Raw genomic sequence first — 19123 nt, 5'->3', positions numbered from 1 at the left:
TGCAAATTTTAATAATGTCAAAAGGATGCTAGGCGTTAATCAAGCTAAGACATATTCCAGGATGCCCTCGAAAGACTGGCTGCGATAGGGTTAGATTAGATTAGATTAGATCTGTCAATGTATTCGAATAAGTTTATAAAATGTCTTAGTATTTTTCATTAGAAGCCTAAATTCACCTTTCTTTTGCAAAGGAAAGAGCTTAAATTGGTTCAGCCGCCTCGGAGGTATAAATTATTCTATAGCTATAGCGAAAATCGTAAAAAATAGCCTAATCGCCAAACAAATCAAAACATTGAAGTCAATTTGGAGCACTTTTGATCTGGATCGCGCTGGTTTGACGTGGAACCGATATATGCAAAGTACAGTCATCCCATATATTCGGAACACCCACAAATTCGGAGCACTTTTGTGGTAATTTGTCAATAGGATGCAAAATGCAACTTTTCTGTCGACCCTACTATTTTTAGGACCTTTATTTGGAAATTCTCTTGCTTTTTCACTAGTAAAAGTAGTACTGTTTGAACAAAAAACTTCATTTCAAGACTATTTTATCCTGAGCAGCAAAACATTGCCTCCAAATTGCCAGTTCCATGATTGTGGGATGTTATTGTGCCTCCCACAATTGTGGAACACCTGAATTAAACTGATATTTTCACAAAAAAAGTTAGCAGACCATGGATAAAACATCACTAAGCTTGAGTTTCACTGGTTGCAGTGTGTGAAGTCATTATTTTGTTAGAAATATGTACTCCTGGAGAGAAAAAAAAGTTTGTTTACATCGTAAGAAAAAAGTGTTCCGAATTTGTGTTATTTGTCAAGCCTTAAAAAATGTCCTTGTTGACTTATAATTTATTGATCGTTTTGCATAATTAATAAAAAAATGTAAATTGATTAATTATTGCTGTTTTATAGTAAAACATAAAAGTTCATAAATCTCTTTAGTCGCTAAAAACATTTCTTACTTTCGTCTAATTGCGAATCTCTTTGTGTCCAAATCGCTTTGAAACCATCCGTAAACCGTTCACAATGTTTAAACCACAAAAGAGTTTGCATTCCTATTAAATTAATCTAATTAAACCCATCTGTCCCCCTTTCCAATCGTCTTTCGTGCCACAAATTACGAATTGTCAAAGTTCGCGCCTCATCTCCGCCAACCGCCGCGCCATCTGTTGAACTCGCAAACACCCACCTCCCATCATCCACCACAATTAATTGAGCTGTCTTCGTGGCAAGTTGGCACCCGTTGGTCGCCGCCGGGGCCCCAGCGGAACCGAGGTCGGTGCCAGGACAGCGACAGGACAGCACACATAAATAAACCAGCCAGCATCAACCCGCTCCCGTCCCGTCCGACCTTCGAGGCCTCGGCAATTAATCACCGTGCCACATGGTCCCAGCGGATAGAAAAGGCCTTTTCGTCGAATCGGTCACTCGGTCACACTGGCCAGATGTTTTCGCCGACTGGAAAGCCCACCCGGAGCGCATGCGCTCCCGGAATCGGCAATCCGAAGCTCCGAACTGGGGCCACCACTAACAGAGTTGACAGTCCGTCAACGGTGGATCGCAGGTTAGTTATCCAAGGTAATTGTTACGCGTCGGACGCGGGTGTTGCCATTGTCTCTGGTCAGATTGCCGCGCGGAATTGGCCTCACGACCCGTGCGCGGTACCTTCGAGAGCAATAAAAACGGACAGAGCGCGTGGTGTCGCGCGGGCTGCCTACGAGTAGGCGCGCTCTCTCTTTTGTTTACCGCAAGAGTTTTGCGTGAATCGCTAGCGCACCATAGAAGAAGACCTGGCCGGAACCCGGTCCCGCGATGCTGCCGCCTGCTACGATGATGAATGGCGCTGGTGTGTGTTGGCCGTCCCAGCAGTGATTGTGGAACGTGTTGGCCACCACCACCACGTGCGCTGCCCGGAAGAGAAGATGCACGCCACGCCAGACCGAGTTATCTGTTGATTATTTATTAACTGACGACCGTTCCGAGGGATTCCTGGGGGGGGTGGGCGTACTTCCGGGGTCGAGGGTAGATTACAGTGACCCAGCGATAGCTGGGCCAAGTGCGCTTGTCTACTGTGAGCGGGGGTAAAAGTGTGTGTGTGTGTTTTTGCGTGTAGATTGAAGATACTATCCAGAGGATCTGAACCTGTACCAGTGCGGCCCGTTTGCGAGTGTCCATTTGGTAGCCCTCCCTCAACCGAGGGCATCGGATACTGCATCGAGGTGGGATCGCTCATCCACAGGAAGCGAGACTCAACGGACTGACCAGAACTGGACTGCAAAAGCGAAAGGTTGGTTCGACTGAGTTTTTACGATGTTTTTCATATTTTCCGCATTTTTTGCCGGTCCGAGTAGCGGAACCGTGGTCGAGGCAGCTCGTTGAAGAAGAGGACAAAATTGCACGGTGTAATGCAGTTTGTGGCTAGCAGTAAGGGCTGCCACATGCCGGTTTGATGACGCCGACGACGACCATGGCATCAACGGGAATGATGATGGTACAGGTTAGGGTGTATCGCGCGATTGTTGGTGTCATTTCGGGAAATTACCGGAAAATTATGGGCGATTTTTTTCTTGAGCGATGTTCAACTCCCAGATGAATCAAAGCATTTGTTACAGCCTTATTTGGTGATCGGTATTTTATTGAATTTGAACTTTACTATTTCACCTTGTATTTCAGAGCAATGTTGAATTTTGATTATTGTTTTTTTTTTTAATCAAAGATCATTTTTGCTCTACCGACAAAAATCCTAAAAATGTAAAATTTCAAACTACACTAGCAATTTCTAGGGAAACCGACAATTTCACAACAATAATCAAAAAAATCCAAATTATAATATTTTGCTGATTGAATCACGTTTACAGTTGCAATGTTTGTGTTACAAGTTAAAAATGTTATATATTTTTTTATTTGGATGAAAAAAATAAAAAAAATAAAAATAAGCTCTAATTCATAGTTATGTACTTTTTGACCTATTTCGTACCTCATAGTAGTAAAAAGGTCAAAAAGCAGAAGTCTTGAGAAAATAATTGTTCAAACTTCACCATCTTAACGGGAAGTTAAAACTTCACACACATTTTCAAACTTGTTAATCAGTCCTTACCATGTCCAAATACCAATTACCGGTGCAGTAATTTACACCCAGCTCTCAACTCAACTTGCACCGTTTGGATTAGCTCAAAGCCCTTCGCCGTAACCGGAAGCAACTAGTTTCAAATCGGGTGCATTTGCACCTTTCTCCACTGCACGGCGACTCCGTGTTCAATTATCCCAATTTACATAAGCTATAATCACCACCGATTTGATTGGGAGTCTACTCCCAGGTTCGTGCAGAGGTTGATAACTGGTTGGTGAACTTTTCCTCGAGAATTCTGCTTCAAAACATCACCCGGATACACCCTGAGAGCAGTAGAGCTCCATCGTAGGATGCAGCTTACTGACTCGATGTGGACTATTTCTATGTAGTATGCTCTACCTCTTTGCCGTTTCCGTCGGTGTCGATTATGATGAGGACGGGGTTTTTGCCGACTGTGCCAGCTTGGCTTTAGCGCCAGTTGCTGATTATCTGTTTGTTTTTCCAGTGCAGATCAAACTTAGATTTGATTATGTTGAGGATTTTTTTTTAATTAAAGAATAATGTTACCATCTGTAGCTAAACACAAACTAAAATATTTTCAACTTTTACCATAATTGAAATTGTTTGATACCGTAAAATAGCACTACCCAAAAGAGCATATTTGTCGCTTATTATCTTTTAAGCAAATGAGAAAAACGTTTTAGGTTTTTTTTTCTATCGTAATTGACACCAAATGCGTAAATATTATTATTTATTTCACAAAATGTCAATATTGCAAAACAAAAACTGTATTCTGTACAGTTTCAAAACATGACCAAATTCTACGCAGGACAACTTTTCTTGGAAAATAGCCAGCTTAACCCAGGGGTGACCAAAGTATGGCCCCGGGGTGACCAAAGTATGGCCCGCGAGGTGATATTTTGTGACCCGCGAACCCATTTTGAATGATCAATCAAAATGGCCCGTTGACCATCTGTAAAATGATTTTAAACTTATTCAAAATTTGACTTTATTTTAAACTTTTAGTGCTGATCTGTTTTTTTATTATTAAACTAATGATTTATTCTTTTTTATCCTTATTTTACGATACAAATATGTTGTTCAAAAATCTTTCTAATGGAAACTTTTTTCACACGTTTCAATGTGAGTGAAACTAGTAAATATTGTCAAAATTTTCATCATTTTTTTGGAAATGTTAATGAAACGTTCAAATTTGACTTAGGTATAAAACTGGTAGGGCCTGGTGGCTCGGTGATTAGCGGCTTCGGCTGCCGATCAATAAGTTGCTATGGGGCGCGGGTTCGATTCCCGCCTTATCCTCCTGGCCTTCTATCGCATGGGGAAGAAAAACGACGGTCCATTTGCGTAAAAGAGGTTTTGGGTGACTCATCACATATAACCTTTTTGATTGCTTTGCTTTTTTATATAAAACTGTAATAATAGCAAAAATATAAGCATTACATATTAATTTTAAAGTCATTACGACCATTTCAATAAACTAAGCTTCAAACTTACTTTGCACTTAGAAACATCCAACCTCGGGATTTGAACTCATGAGTCATGACATTTGGATAACGAAACTGATTGACTACCATCTGATTCAGACAGACAAAAATTTTAAATTAGAGAAATAAGGCGGTTGCAAATATTTTTCAAAGCATTTGTTATTTAAGTGCAATCAGCTAAAATACATTTAAAATGCATTCCTCTGCGTTTATAATCATTTTGGGCATGTTCGGGTTTATTAAAAAATAATTTGAATTTTAGTTAACTTTCGATTAACAACAAAAAGTGTTTTTCGCAAAATGTATTTTTCGTCGAACCTTACATATTTTGAAAATTATGATTGCAAATCTAAGTGTGTTTTTCTAACATTTTCCAACAATTTGTTCATTGAAATGTTGAATATTGTGGCTTGTATTTTCAATTTTCATAATTCTTTAAAAAAATTGCCTCCCCTCGACTTATTGTTGGAAAAAAAATTTGAACTATTTTTCATGAGTGTAACAATTCAAAGATAAAATTTTGCCGTAGCATAAATTGTTCTGATTTATGTCATCATTTTCAAAATATAGACAATACTAAAAATTTAAATGAAAACACAAGTATATTCAACTTTATACTTTTTTTCAAATGCCCAAAATAATTATTTCAACAAAACTGGTGGAAACTGTCATTTCTCGTTTTCTATTACTTTTAAATAACGAAAATGTTAAAAAAAAAACACCAGAATTTCAAAGAATAACTTCAAGTAGTAGATGTATTTTTTGATCTTTTACATTTATATAACGTAATTTCATAATATAAATAACCAATTTTATACAAATGGCCCGCAAGCTCATTTGAGCTTCAAAATTGGCCCGGCATCAAAAACTTTGAGCACCCCTGCCTTAACCTTACCCTAATTTTACTTTCATTTTAATTTGTACTGAAGAAATTCCAATAGTTCAAATTTCCAAAATATGAACTAAAGGCAATGTTTACTATATAATTATTTCAATGATAATTCTAAGAATTATTTAAACCTCACTTGCCCTTTTTTCTTTCACATAAACTAAAAACTGTCACTTAAACAGATAATAACGGATAAAATAAACGAAGAATTGTTTAACTGTTAAATAAATACATTTTTTTCTATTTCGCATGGAACTGTGTCCAAACGAAGGTATGCCCCCTGAATGAATTTTGCACTATCTAAAGTGCATCCGCTAAAACCTCACGCCTCCCCGTTTCATTTGGAGCTCATAAAAATTAAGTGCACCGTTATAATAGAATTTAAATTAATGAAAATCTGTTTTGATTACGCTTTTCAATTCGGTTCCAACTGAGGGAGGGGCGAAGGTCGTTATTGCTCTCACTGCAGTTGCCGGAAATCAGGAGCATCGAAAAATGCAGCAGCAGCAGCAACGTCGGAAAAACGCCCGGGAAAATCAGGGCAGTTCGCTGTGTTTGTGATGTGATTTACGGGTGGGGGTTGTGCGCACTCTTATCGGGAAACGTTGATCAGCAGCGACCGGATGCGATAAATTGAAATAACTTTTGCAAAATCTGCTCCTGTGGGTGGAAATTACGGCGGTGATTTTTCAACTCTCTGTATGAGCTTTATGCATACATTCGTGGCGCGGGAAATTCAATCCCAATTCGCGTGAAAAAAATAAAATAAAATAAAATGGCAAATTATTGGCAGAATTCGTCGGGTAATTATCATATGAACGGGGAAGGCCACCCGATATCGATTCGTTGTGTGCATGATGAATTGTTATTTTTGTGTGGTTGGCAGAGATGAAAAATATATTTATAGAACGTTATTTTTTCGCACTGAAACAAAATACTTGATGCATTGTTTAATGCGTAAACAGAGAGTGAGCAATGATGCAGAATTGCATAGTGATTTTGATCAATCTCTGAAAATTGTTCAATTGTTTCGTTACACATTATGTTCTACTAGCGTAAAGTGGTAAAAAAGCTTTTGGTTATGTTATTGTTTTAAGGTTCTTATTAGGAACACTTAAACCACCGAGTACGCTCATGCTTTGTATTTTGTCGATTTCTCTGTAACGACGCAAATTTCTTTTAATCTTTTTAAAGCAATTTGTACGTCTTGTGCAGATCTACAAATTGCTTTCAAAAGAATGTAGAAACATTGTATTGTTTTCGAGAAATGACGTTTTTCATAAGATCAGAATTTTCACTCACACGTAAAAAAAATATGGTAATAACGTCATGATTCGAATTCCCGGACGCTTCGAAACCCGGACACATCATCTTGTCTTAAATGTCAAAACTGTGTTATTTGATGAATTCTAACATTAACTTTCATTTAAAGTTTGTTTGAACGCTGAAATTAATGTCAAAACAATTAAATAAAATAAAATTATATGTTGGAACCCTAACGTCTCTAGTGTTCCACGGTTTAATTCTAAGTAAACAAAGCACCCCTCGCCAAAGCAGTGTGGTGAATAACTCATTGTCACCACACACAAAACAAACACAACGTGGGGATGTATTGTTACCCGAAGTCTGGTCCGCTGCTACTTACCGTCCGCTGGAGTTGTCCGCTGCTGCATCGATGGGATCCTGGAACCTGAAAAGAAACGGTGGGTCGTCCGCAGTTTTCTGAGTCGGCCCCCTGGCCGAACATTATAAGATTGCCAATACTGCGAAACATTTCACTTGAATATTTCATAGGCGTTCGAAGCACCGGGAAGGCAAAGCAGAAATTTATGGTTTTGATTTCCTTAAATTCTAGCAATTTTTTTATAAAATATCGATTGTTTTGATGTTGACAGCTTATTTGAGACCTAAAGAATGCCATTCACTAACATTTCAGTCCAAATTCGAGCGATTCATAAGTAAAATCGAGTGTCCGGAATTCGAAGCAAAAGTATCTGGATTTCGAATCAGCTTTTACCAGTGTCCGGGATTCGAAGCACAACAAGTTATTTTTATTTTAAAATTCGGATGAAAAATTGTTAGAAAAGACATAATTTGCATGCATTTTCTTGAAACTGACTGTTTATACTACGTCCTGATGATATTTCTACATTTCCAACTTATTACATGTTTTTCTGCCAGCTATAACAAAAATGATATGCTGCTAAGTGTCCGGATTTCGAATCATGACGTTATTCATCAGGACAGATTTTGTGTGGAAAAAAATTGTAATGTTGCATCAGAACCTGGTGATTTTCAACATTTTTTGGAGAATTTTCATCAGGTTCTCATTTCTACACATTTTTTATATTATATTACTCAAAAAAGAGGCAATGTTCAACCAACTAGATTAACAACCTTCCAAATTCAACATTTTTTGCCGTGCTTGTTTCATTTTTAACAACGAAATTGGACCAAATACAGTCATCCCACTTATTTGAAACAATTTTTAGAACAGCAAATGTTAAAAAAAAATCAGAAAAAACGATAATTAAGCTCCATATTTTATTTTTACCTTGACTTGTAACCTTTTGGTTGTGATCTTTCGATTGATGTGTCGAAAAACTGCTCATTTTAATGTTTAATGTAAAATTTCGAAGAAAAACGTTGACCAATGAAATTCACACATTCTGAACACTTTTTTCTTTTAAATGTAAACAAACTTTTGTTCTATCGAAAAAGGCATATGTTTTGTGATAAAGAAACATAAAAATATCGACTGCTTTTTTGTGAACGGTCCACATAAATTCTACAACTTTGCCGAAGATTTCAGAAAATTCCTCAAAGAGATACAGATTTTCGTTCGAAAATTTGATTTCTTCTATGTGTTACGAATAGTACTTACAATAAAAGAGCATTTACTTGCGATTATGTACAGTATTAAAACAGTTAATTTAAACATCAAATTAACAGATTTCCTGGTTCTGGTTGCATTAATAATCTTACATTCAGTTGGAATAACCAAAATATATCAACACTACATGCATCGAAACATCCAAGTAAAACAAACCGAACCGTAAGCCAACTTAAAACTGGCAAACCTTCGTTCCGATGCTGGTGATGATGATGCAAGCATTTGGTGAACAACTCCCCGCACATCTGACAGGATGCGAAATAAAATGCACAAATAAATATGGAACAGTTCGCGGAGATCGAGCACCAACGGTTTTCCTGCGAAACTGTGACTTAAGCTTAAAAGTATGCTGCCTCTGATCCGGGAAGCCCAGAATGTGATATGGATGGGTTCGTGTGGCAACACTGGATGCTGGAATGACTTCGACGGGGGTTGGGACGCAAAAGTTGCAGAATAAATCTAAAATGCAGTGAGAAGAATAACAGTTGAGTAAGCGATTTTACGCTTTTTCGTCTCTTTTCGGAGTCGGGTTGTTGTTTTAGTTTTCCGACGAGGGTGCGGGTCAATTTCAGGACATCTTCAGATTTTGTTGCATTTTCAAATTTCATATTTATTTGAAAACTGTCTTTAAATTGACAACTTTTGTGGCATATTGTCAAAAACAAAACAAAAGCATCATAAAATGAGGAACATGAAAAAACTTTCATTCAAAAAATTAACGGCGTACGAAATCTCTGCCACGCTCTCCTATCGTGGTTGGCGATTGTGTGGAAAAAACTGAATTTCTACTGCACAAAATAAATACTTGTCACTGGGTTGGGTCTGATCCGAAGTGCACTCTGGATTTTCCGGATCGAGGACATAATATGTATGGATTTGAAATTTCATCCCAGCTGTCAAGAGTGCAGCACGTTCCACGAACGACTAGCCCGAGCCATTTCCCCATGATTAAAGTTGAATCAATTTGGCTCGAATTTGTCACGTAATCACTTTTGAATTTATCTCGATCGATCTCGGGGCAAGAGGGCACTTGAATTCCAACCCAAAATGTGCTCCAAACCACTTCAAAATCACCGCTTTCCAATCTTCCGGAAGGATCTTTAATTGATGTAGTCCAAAAGTCAACCACGTGTGGTTAACCCTTCTCCCAGAAGGGTGCGGATAGCAGGGCGAAATACCTTTAAAGGTGAGTCCCCCAATGAGGTGCCTTTTTGACTTGATAACTTTATCCAACTCTGTGCAAACTTCCAAGAGGGATTTTGCGGGTGAGAAATCTGGCATGCCCTGGGACGCCAAAGTTATCCTCCTAATTATTTGCCCGTGTATGTGTGACGACCGCCCTTTCCTCAGGTAATGTTGAACATGTTGGCTCGAAGGGTTTGGACTTGTTTGGACAGGACGGGGTTCCTGGGAATTGAAGCGGAAAAAGAAGGGTTTGGATTAATCACGGTGGTTTTAAGCTGAAGCGGTAGAAAATTTAGTCAGAGAAGTTGGTTTTCATGGAATTAATTTAACCTAAAAAATGCAGCATGGAGAATCCAATCAGGCGGTCATAACATCAATATGACCAAAATAAAAAAAAATGATATCACGCGACGGAGGGGCGGTACGACCCCTTAAATTTTTGAACATGCGAAAAACTAAATGTTTTTCAATAATTTGCAGGTGACGAAATGGAAATTATAATGTTTTGCTCGTGGGACCTCTTAGATCCCATTTTCCTATAATAATTTTATCATAATCATGTTGCTGAGTTAATTTCACATAGAAACATGCATAAAAACGATTATTTTCATCCATTTCGATCCTTAAAAAAATAACAAAATTATAGAGCTGTTTTTTTTTTCTGATGACACCTACATAGTATCCTTAAAACGAACTTTTTTTCCCAATAATTTTTTTACCTTTTATTTTTAAGGGTTAATTTTTTTACATTTTAACCCTTAAAAAGTATTGTGAAATTGACTCAGCAATAAGAATATGATAAAATTATTACCAGGAAATTGTATCTAAGGTGTCCCTCGATAAAAAATTTACACCTCAAAAATAGCATAGCATAACGTCATGATTTGAAATCCGGACACTTAGTAGCATATCATTTTTGTTATAGCTGGCAAAAAAACATGTAATAAGTTGGAAATATAGAAATATCATCAGGCCGTAGTATAAACAGTCAGTTATATGTCATTTCTAACAATTTTTCATCAGAATTTGAAAATAAAAATGACTCGAATCCCGGACACTGATAAAAACTGATTTGATTCCGGACACTCGATTTTACTTATGAATCGCTCAAATTTGGACTGAAATGTTAGTGAATGGCATTCTTTAGGTCTCAAATAAGCTGTTAACATTAAAATAATCAATAGTTTATATAAAAAATTGCTAGAATTTAAGGAAATCGAAAACATAAATTTCTGCTTTGCCCCGAGCATGGGTAAATAACAAGGGAAATGCGTAATAATATCTTTCTCTGGTATCAATACCAAATTTTAGTATTTCTGGGCCCTTTAAATTTTGTCTTAAGGATTATGCAAGAGCAATATGTGGTATCATACCAAATTAAGGTATTGTTTTGATATTGCAAAATTGCAGAATTTGGCAATGGTTGAAAACCACATTTTGGTATCCTTTGGTATTACAGTATTTTATCAAATTCCTCTAAAGCTATGGGAAAATGTTGACCAATTTTGACAAAATATTTAATTTTGCGCTAAAATGATGTCTCAAAGCGAATGCTTTCATTGAAAACCGGAAATTTCAAACTTAATTTTAAACATCTTTGATATACCATAAAGAAATGACTTGAAATTGTGGAAAATTTTCTAAGTCAGGATGGCACATTTAGGTATTATTTTGGTATTGAAGTGTTTCATCAAATTCCTCTGAAACAATGGGATTTTTTTTATAAATCTTGACGAGATAAATAATTTTGCGCTAAAATGACTTGAAACCCAAAAATGTTAAAGCTGATTTTCAATTTTTATGTACTCACTAACATTTTTTTAAATCGATGAAATTTCTCTAAGTTGGGATAACCAAATACCTAATTTGAATAACAAATCAATCGACCGATTATTGAATTTTGGTGAATTTCAATCCAGTTTCATTTTAATTACACTTATTTTTCAATCTTGTTATTTTTCAGATGCTTCAAGAACTTGCACAGGCGGTTCATCAATGACAAATGCATTCAATGTGGTGAAGAATATCACTAAAAACAACATGGAATCATCAGGTGAGTAGATATGGCTGTTGCATATGGATCATTTCCGTTTTTTCAGTAACTGCAACTGCTGCACTTAAAAATGGTATTAAAATACCAAATTTTGGTATTACTTGTGCAAAAGTAATTCCAAGGGCGCGGGGAATACCTAAAAATAAAACCATGGCAATACCAAGTTTTGGTATTCAAGCAATGTTCAAAAAATCCAGAAGCCCTCAACTTGGTATTGAAATGGTTTTATTTTGAGGTATTATTTTACCCTTGGAATAACATGGTTTGGTATTGTTGTGCCCTTACACATACAAGATTTTGGTATGATTTCATGGTATTTCACCATCTATTACTGGGCAACTAATGGCACATTTTGGTCGCTGTTATTTGCCCAAGTAATACCAAAATTTGGTATTCCCGTGTTATTTACCCCTGCTCGGGGCCTTCCCGGTGCTTCGAACGCCTATGAAATATTTCAAGTGAAATGTTTCGCATTTTTGGTAAACTTATAATTTTATTGTATTTAATTGTTTTGGCAACTACAGCGTTCAAACAAACATTAAATGAAAGTTGATGTTGGAATTCATAAATAAAACAGTTTTGACATTCATAATGCGAGCTTATATCTAAATAATTTATAAAACAAGATGAAGTGTCCGGGTTTCGAAGCGTCCGGGAATTCGAATCATGACGTTAGCAAAGGTGCCCATCCGCAGTTGCTACTTCGATATTGACTCCAGAAGTTACATCCACGAGCCGTGGAAGATGAGCGGGAGCTATCTTTCCACGCTTTACAACAAAGGCCCCGCAGCCGGCTGCGGAAAAATAAATAATTGATAATTTAAAAAGTTTTTCAATCGAACGCGTGCCAACTGAGCAGTAGTGCTAAGGGCTGAACTTATCAGTATATTTTTACTGTTTGTAAAATTTAGGTGACGCGAGCAAATTTCAAAAAAAAAGTTAATAAGCGCTTTACTCTTTATAAATCGATCATTTGATGAGTTAATACTAAAACAGCCAGTTGGAATAAATTATTTTGATCAGCGAATATAAACGAAAAGAAAACAGGACACCACGAAACCGATTGAAATGAAATTTAAACTATAACTTAAACGAACTAAACCGACGGCGTGCCTTCCAATTAACGATGATAAAAGAAGGACTTATTGCATGCATTTATAATTTTGAAATTCAAGGAGCGGTCGTGGCTGAATGGTTACGATGTTCGCTTTATAAGCGAATGGATCTGGGTTCGATACCCATCTGCTCCCAACGAGAAAGTTCTGGACTCATTGAATTTGGAATTAATGAAAAAACTTCAAGCTCACGGCGGGGTTCAATCCCCTGTCCTTAGGATTGGCAAGCAAAATGCTTTCCACTTAACCGTGGAGCATTGGTAGCTTGAGGAGGAATTAGACTGGTATAGTTGAATCCAAGAATCGGACAAAGAGTCAAATTGAATGCAAGTTGAACATCAGAACTCAAACAAGATTGCAAGCGCAGTTGAAATTGAATCTAAAAATACCTCGCTATAAATAGACTGGGCGACTGATAGAATTCATCCAATAAGAGATGAGAAGAATTGAAAGCATTCCCATTAGAAATGAGAACACACGAAGAATTCGAACAACAATGCCAAAGGTCGTTACCACTCGCCTAGGGTGGCTCCTCGGACCATTCACCTTCCCAAAAACCGTCCAACTCCAAGCGAAACTTACTTGAGGATACCGTGGAGATTTTCCTTAATACTCTTAAAAAGTGGAGCATCAACACTTCCCGTCTTCAATTCCCTTTCCTTGTCCCTGGTGCGCGGTGGAGATGGGAGCGGCCGGGAATGGACGGCTGCCATGGTGGTGAGAATCTGGTTCAGGTGGAATTGGTTCTATTCCCAATTATCGATTCCTAGGCAACTTGGGCTTAGACAATCATCACATCACATGGCGAAAATCCAGTCTGCAATCCGCTGAAATCACCGTCTCCTAGACGAAGCGAAGCGAAGCATTTATAATTTTGAAATTCAATTAAATTTAGCGAAAGTTTTAACCTTTATAAAAAAATGAATTTTTGAGCCATCAAACTATGTGTACCTATTTGCCCCACTTGCCGTTGACCTAGATAACTCAAATTTTGGGCAGATGCTAGTTTAATATGAGCAATTCTCTACGAAATCGGTCTTTTTTCTTCAATATTAATTTTTGTATTTTTTAATCCGACTGAAACTTTTCTGGTGCCTTCGGTATGCCCAAAGAAGCCATTTTGCATCATTAGTTTGTCCATATAATTTTCCATACAAATTTGGCAGCTGTCCATACAAAAATGATGTATGAAAATTCAAAAATCTGTATCTTTTGAAGGAATTTTTTGATCGATTTGGTGTCTTCGGCAAAGTTGTAGGTATGGATACGGACTACACTGGAAAAAAATGATACACGGTAAAAAAAATTTGGTGATTTTTTTATTTAACTTTTTAACACTAAAATTTGATTTGCAAAAAAACACTATTTTTAATTTTTTTTATTTTTTGATATGTTTTAGAGGACATAAAATGCCAACTTTTCAGAAATTTCCAGGTTGTGCAAAAAATCATTGACCGAGTTATGAATTTTTTAATCAATACTGATTTTTTCAAAAAATCGAAATATTGGTCGCAAAATTTTTTCACTTCATTTTTCGATGTAAAATCAAATTTGCAATCAAAAAGTACTTTCGTAAAATTTTGATAAAGTGCACCGTTTTCAAGTTAAATCCATATTTAGGTGACTTTTTTGAAAATTGTGGCAGTTTTTCATTTTTTTAAATTAGTGCACATGTTTGCACACTTTTGAAAAAAATATTTTTGAAAAGCTGAGAAAATTCTCTATATTTTGCTTCTTCGGACTTTGTTGATACGACCTTTAGTTGCTGAGATATTGCAATGCAAAGGTTTAAAAACAGGAAAATTGATGTTTTCTAAGTCTCACTCAAACAGCCCACCATTTTTTAACACTCAAACGCTCGGGTAGTCATTTGACCCCTATTTTTTTTCTTAAAAATCTCATAACTTTTGATTGAATTGACCAATTTGGATGCTTTCGGGTGCAAAAGATCCAGATTTGTCTATATTTTCAACTGTCAGACGGAGGAGCGTAATATTGAATGTTTGGCCCTTTTGAAATGTTAGTCTTGATTTGAAAATTTTGAAAATAATGTTTTCGAAAAGATCGAAAAAATTCACAAATGTTTCATATATTAACATTGAAAATCGGACCATTAGGTGCTGAGATATCGACATTTAAAAAAGGTGGGCTGTTTGGGTGAGACTTAGAAAACATCAATTTTCCTGTTTTTAAACCTTTGCATTGCAATATCTCAGCAACTAAAGGTCGTATCAACAAAGTCCGAAGAAGCAAAATATAGAGAATTTTCTCAGCTTTTCAAAAATATTTTTTCCAAAAGTGTGCAAACATGTGCACTAATTTAAAAAAATGAAAAACTGCCACAATTTTCAAAAAAGTCACCTAAATATGGATTTAACTTGAAAACGGTGCACTTTATCAAAATTTTACTAAAGTACTTTTTGATTGCAAATTTGATTTTACATCGAAAAATGAAGTTGAAAAAATTTTGCGACCAATATTTCGATTTTTTGAAAAAATCAGTATTGATTAAAAAAATCATAACTTGGTCAATGATTTTTTGCACAACCTGTAAATTTCTGAAAAGTTGGCATTTTATGTCCTCTAAAACATATCAAAAATAAAAAATTAAAAATAGTGTTTTTTTGCAAATCAAATTTTAGTGTTAAAAAGTTAAATAAAAAAATCACCAAATTTTTTTTACCGTGTATCATTTTTTTCCAGTGTAGTCCGTATCCATACCTACAACTTTGCCGAAGACACCAAATCGATCAAAAATTCCTTCAAAAGATACAGATTTTTGAATTTTCATACATCATTTTTGTATGGACAGCTGCCAAATTTGTATGGAAAATTATATGGACAAACTAATGATGCAAAATGGCTTCTTTGGGCATACCGAAGGCACCAAAAAAGTTTCAGTCGGATTAAAAAATACAAAAAAAATCGAATGACCGAAATCCTAGAGAACTGCTCATATGTACAAACAATCCCTTAAAAATTCTGGCTCATTGGTGAGGTCCAAACTACTGTTTGTGGACTCGCTCTTAAGTCATTCCAGTTGTAGGAGATCTCAGGGGTGATAATTTGGTAACTTTTTTTAATTTTCTTAGCCTTGTTAGTGCCTTAGGGACCATCCATAAACCACGTGGACACTTAAGGGGGGGAGGATATGGCGATTGTCCACGATCCATAAAAAAGAGATTTTTTTGTATGGACAATTGTCCACGAAGAGGGGAGGAGGGGGTAACAGATTCCCAAAAAAATGTCCACGTGGTTTGTGGATGGTCCCTTAGCTAAGGAAATAATTGCTTCAAAATGTATTATGATACAAACCTAAAAAAAACTCCAAAACATATTATATCTTGTTGATTACACAACTCGACATTTTTGAAGTCGATGGCAGTAAACGCTTCAGCTTCAAAAAGGATTTGGGCTCCCTGAATACGCTCTAATCGTCAGAATTGGATTTCAGTTGATATCCTGCCAGTAAATAAAATTGTAAATTTGAGTATAAATTATATGGAATTATGTAAGACAACCATGCGCATCCATCTTATTTTTGCTTCTCCCACGGATAAACATGGGCACGTATGTCTTTAAATAGTTCAGCATATTCAGGGAGCCCAAATCTACCATACCTTCTCGAATCTTAAGCGTTTATTGACATCAACTTAAAAAATATCGAGTTGTGTTATTAACCAATAGAATCGAATTGAATTGGAGTAGTAAAGTTGAATCATTTTTTATGGTTGAATCTTTAAGCTTTCAACTCATGCAAAAACTTCATAGTTCTATGCAATAAAAAAAATCAAGTCCCTCCAGCCTCCGCATTGTGTACTGCGGTGTATTTCAAGAGAATTATTTTTTACATTTTTTATCCTTTAACTAATGTAAAGTGAGCCAGGAAAGCTTTTTAAAAACCTAAAGTCTACCAAGTAATTAAATAAATATCTTGATAAGAAGCACTTGCCAAAGAAACCGTTAACCCCTCACCGTTCGTCAACCATCAGCCTGCTTAATCTGACTGCCCCACAGTGTGCGACCCCCTTTTCACACAGTTTTGCTTGAGTGGGGTCTTCGCCACCGCCTGTCCCAAAAGAGGAAAAGCGAGCAGAGCTATTCATGAATCACCCGCTGCTGCCATGAATGGCACCCAACAACGTTTTCATCTTCACGTGTCTCCCGGCAGCAGCAACACCACATGGGGTGAAAAGGGACGCTGTTGAAAGTGGTAGTTGTTGCTGTTTGCTCCTTTAACCTGGGTGGTATAGAGATTATCGTGTACCGAGGGGTTACACCACAGAGCGTCCAAAAATATCTGAGAGACAGCATCGGAAGAAGTGTTTGGCCAGAACCAGGAGTAGTTCACTTAAAGGCAGACGTGCATCCGCTCTAACTCCTCTTTTAGAAGAACTTGTTTGGCATTTGGCGTAGATGATTCCCAGCATGTTGTGCCAGTTTTTAGAGTACACTTAATACGCTAATCTTTAAGGCTCCCGAAGACCCTGAGAGTCTATATAATAAACCAAGTGAGATATAGGGTAAGAACCGTTAAGTGCACTCAAAGAGCTTTTAAGACGTTCTTCTTAAGAGCTTATGAGAACAGTCACATGAAAATATACCTTAAGTCGATTTTTCCAATGAACCAATGTTTTCTACACATTATTCATGCTAAAATCAAGACGTTTTTAACTGGCAACAAGCATAACATTACTTTAAACATAAATGCCAACCAAAACAAGTTGAGTGCCATTAAGAAGAGCTCTTAGTGTCGATGCATGTCTGCTTAAAGGTGTGATGGGTTTTATTTTACTAACCTTTGCTTGAGTTTTAACTGCTCAATGGTTTCATTCAAATAGGAAGTGCATGTAGGGACAAAAGGAAAGATTACTGAAATGAATGCAAACGCAATTTCTCAACTTTTCAAATTCAAAAATGTAAAATTTACATTTGGAATCAAGTAATCTCAAGTTGTATTACAGGACGACCACTTACACCGTGGAGGACCAGGCCTTTTGGGAGCCAGGACGACACATGGAGACGGTGAGAGGAGAGAAAGAGATAGTGATAAAACATACTAAACTCGTTTGGAAACTTTTGCCCCACTGGGAACAGTTTGCGAGAGGACAGACAGGCAGAAGGCTCATTATTATTTCCTCCTCCCAGTCCGGCTACGGCAGTGATAGGAGCAAATGTGTGACTATCAAAACCATACTGATAAAGGGATAAATTTGATCAATAAAAAACAGCAGGCTATGATAATAGTAGACGGGACTTACTGTGAAAGTGGCGAGCAGTGACGATAGAACATATTCTCTAGCAAATAACCAAAAATGTACAAAAAATACACTCTGAGTATGCCTGCTTGGATCCAATTGTTCCACTGTTTTCCATTTCATTTGGTCGCCAACAATTCAAAGAGCGCTATGTCTTTAGTCATTGTAGGAAAATGAATTTGAAATGAATCCTAGAATGGTGGTCAACGTAATCGCAATATTTAGTAAATTGATTTGGTAATGACACATTATGCCCTGACGATACAACGGTTTGTCGTTTCTTTTTCAATGTGTTTTTCTGTAACTCGGAAATTAAAAAAAAAACACCTCAATTTTACAGATTGCTTTATAACGTCACGGAAGTTCTCAATGCTGTTTTCGAAAAATCACCAATTTTGTTCTACCCAGTTGCATTCGACATGAAATTTATCCAGTTTTCAGAATATGATCAGCTTTGGAAAAGTGGTTCCTGACCACCGGAGATATTTCGGGTTTCCGGAGGCTCAAGTGTTGGTTTTGCTGATTGAGGTGCCTGAAAATCCGATTTTTCGGTTAATTGTCAAAGTTATAAATCTTCGATTGTTTGTAAAAGTTGGTTTTACAAGCCTTAAACTATACAGAATCCAATCACAACATCTATTTCGCCACTAAGTCAAGTTTTAAAATTTTCCCACTGGTATACTAGCTCGCAGAATGTGTCTAATGTATCTAGCAATCAGTCAAATTAAAAAAATTGGGTCTATGAAACCGAATTTGATAGTAGAAGATATGCTTAAGAAAATGTGTAAAACTTAAAACAAAACAATGATTTGAAGCCTTTGGATAATTAAGTCTGGACTGTGTTTGTATCCTCCAAGTCAATGATTTAAAAACAATCAATTACAGCCAATTTGAAATCAGCTTGGAGGGACAAAGTTGTAAACGTCCCAAAATTTTGTTCTATTGACAGGAATAATCCCATCAAACAGCCCAACTTGCTGCTCGCCGTTGTCCTGGTGTGCATTTAATGACGTCACACATTCACAACAGTGTAAATAATGCAACAATGTTCGTTCCATTCTGAGCCCAAATTGATACGATGCAGATTCCAGATGCTGCTGCTGCTGCAGTATAAGGTTTGGGTTGTCTGTTTCGGCAGCAATTTGTCGGGCCACA

At 36.8% G+C, this 19123-nt stretch overlaps 1 protein-coding gene across 1 annotated transcript in view; it reads left to right on the top strand.

Moving 5' to 3' along the window:
- Positions 1–1586: 1586 nt before the first annotated feature.
- The window catches only part of LOC6037403 (chondroadherin), a 133168-nt gene continuing 115631 nt past the window's right edge, over positions 1587–19123 (top strand). The window contains exon 1 of the mRNA XM_001847268.2: positions 1587–2287. The gene's annotated coding sequence lies outside the window, so the exon portion shown is untranslated. The remainder of the gene's footprint in view (positions 2288–19123) is intronic.

The sequence above is a fragment of the Culex quinquefasciatus genome, chromosome 1, assembly GCF_015732765.1.
Source record: "Culex quinquefasciatus strain JHB chromosome 1, VPISU_Cqui_1.0_pri_paternal, whole genome shotgun sequence".
NCBI classification, from domain to species: domain Eukaryota; kingdom Metazoa; phylum Arthropoda; class Insecta; order Diptera; family Culicidae; genus Culex; species Culex quinquefasciatus.
The sequence above is the reverse complement of the archived record's forward strand: the minus strand, read 5'-3'. Positions and strand labels throughout refer to the sequence as shown.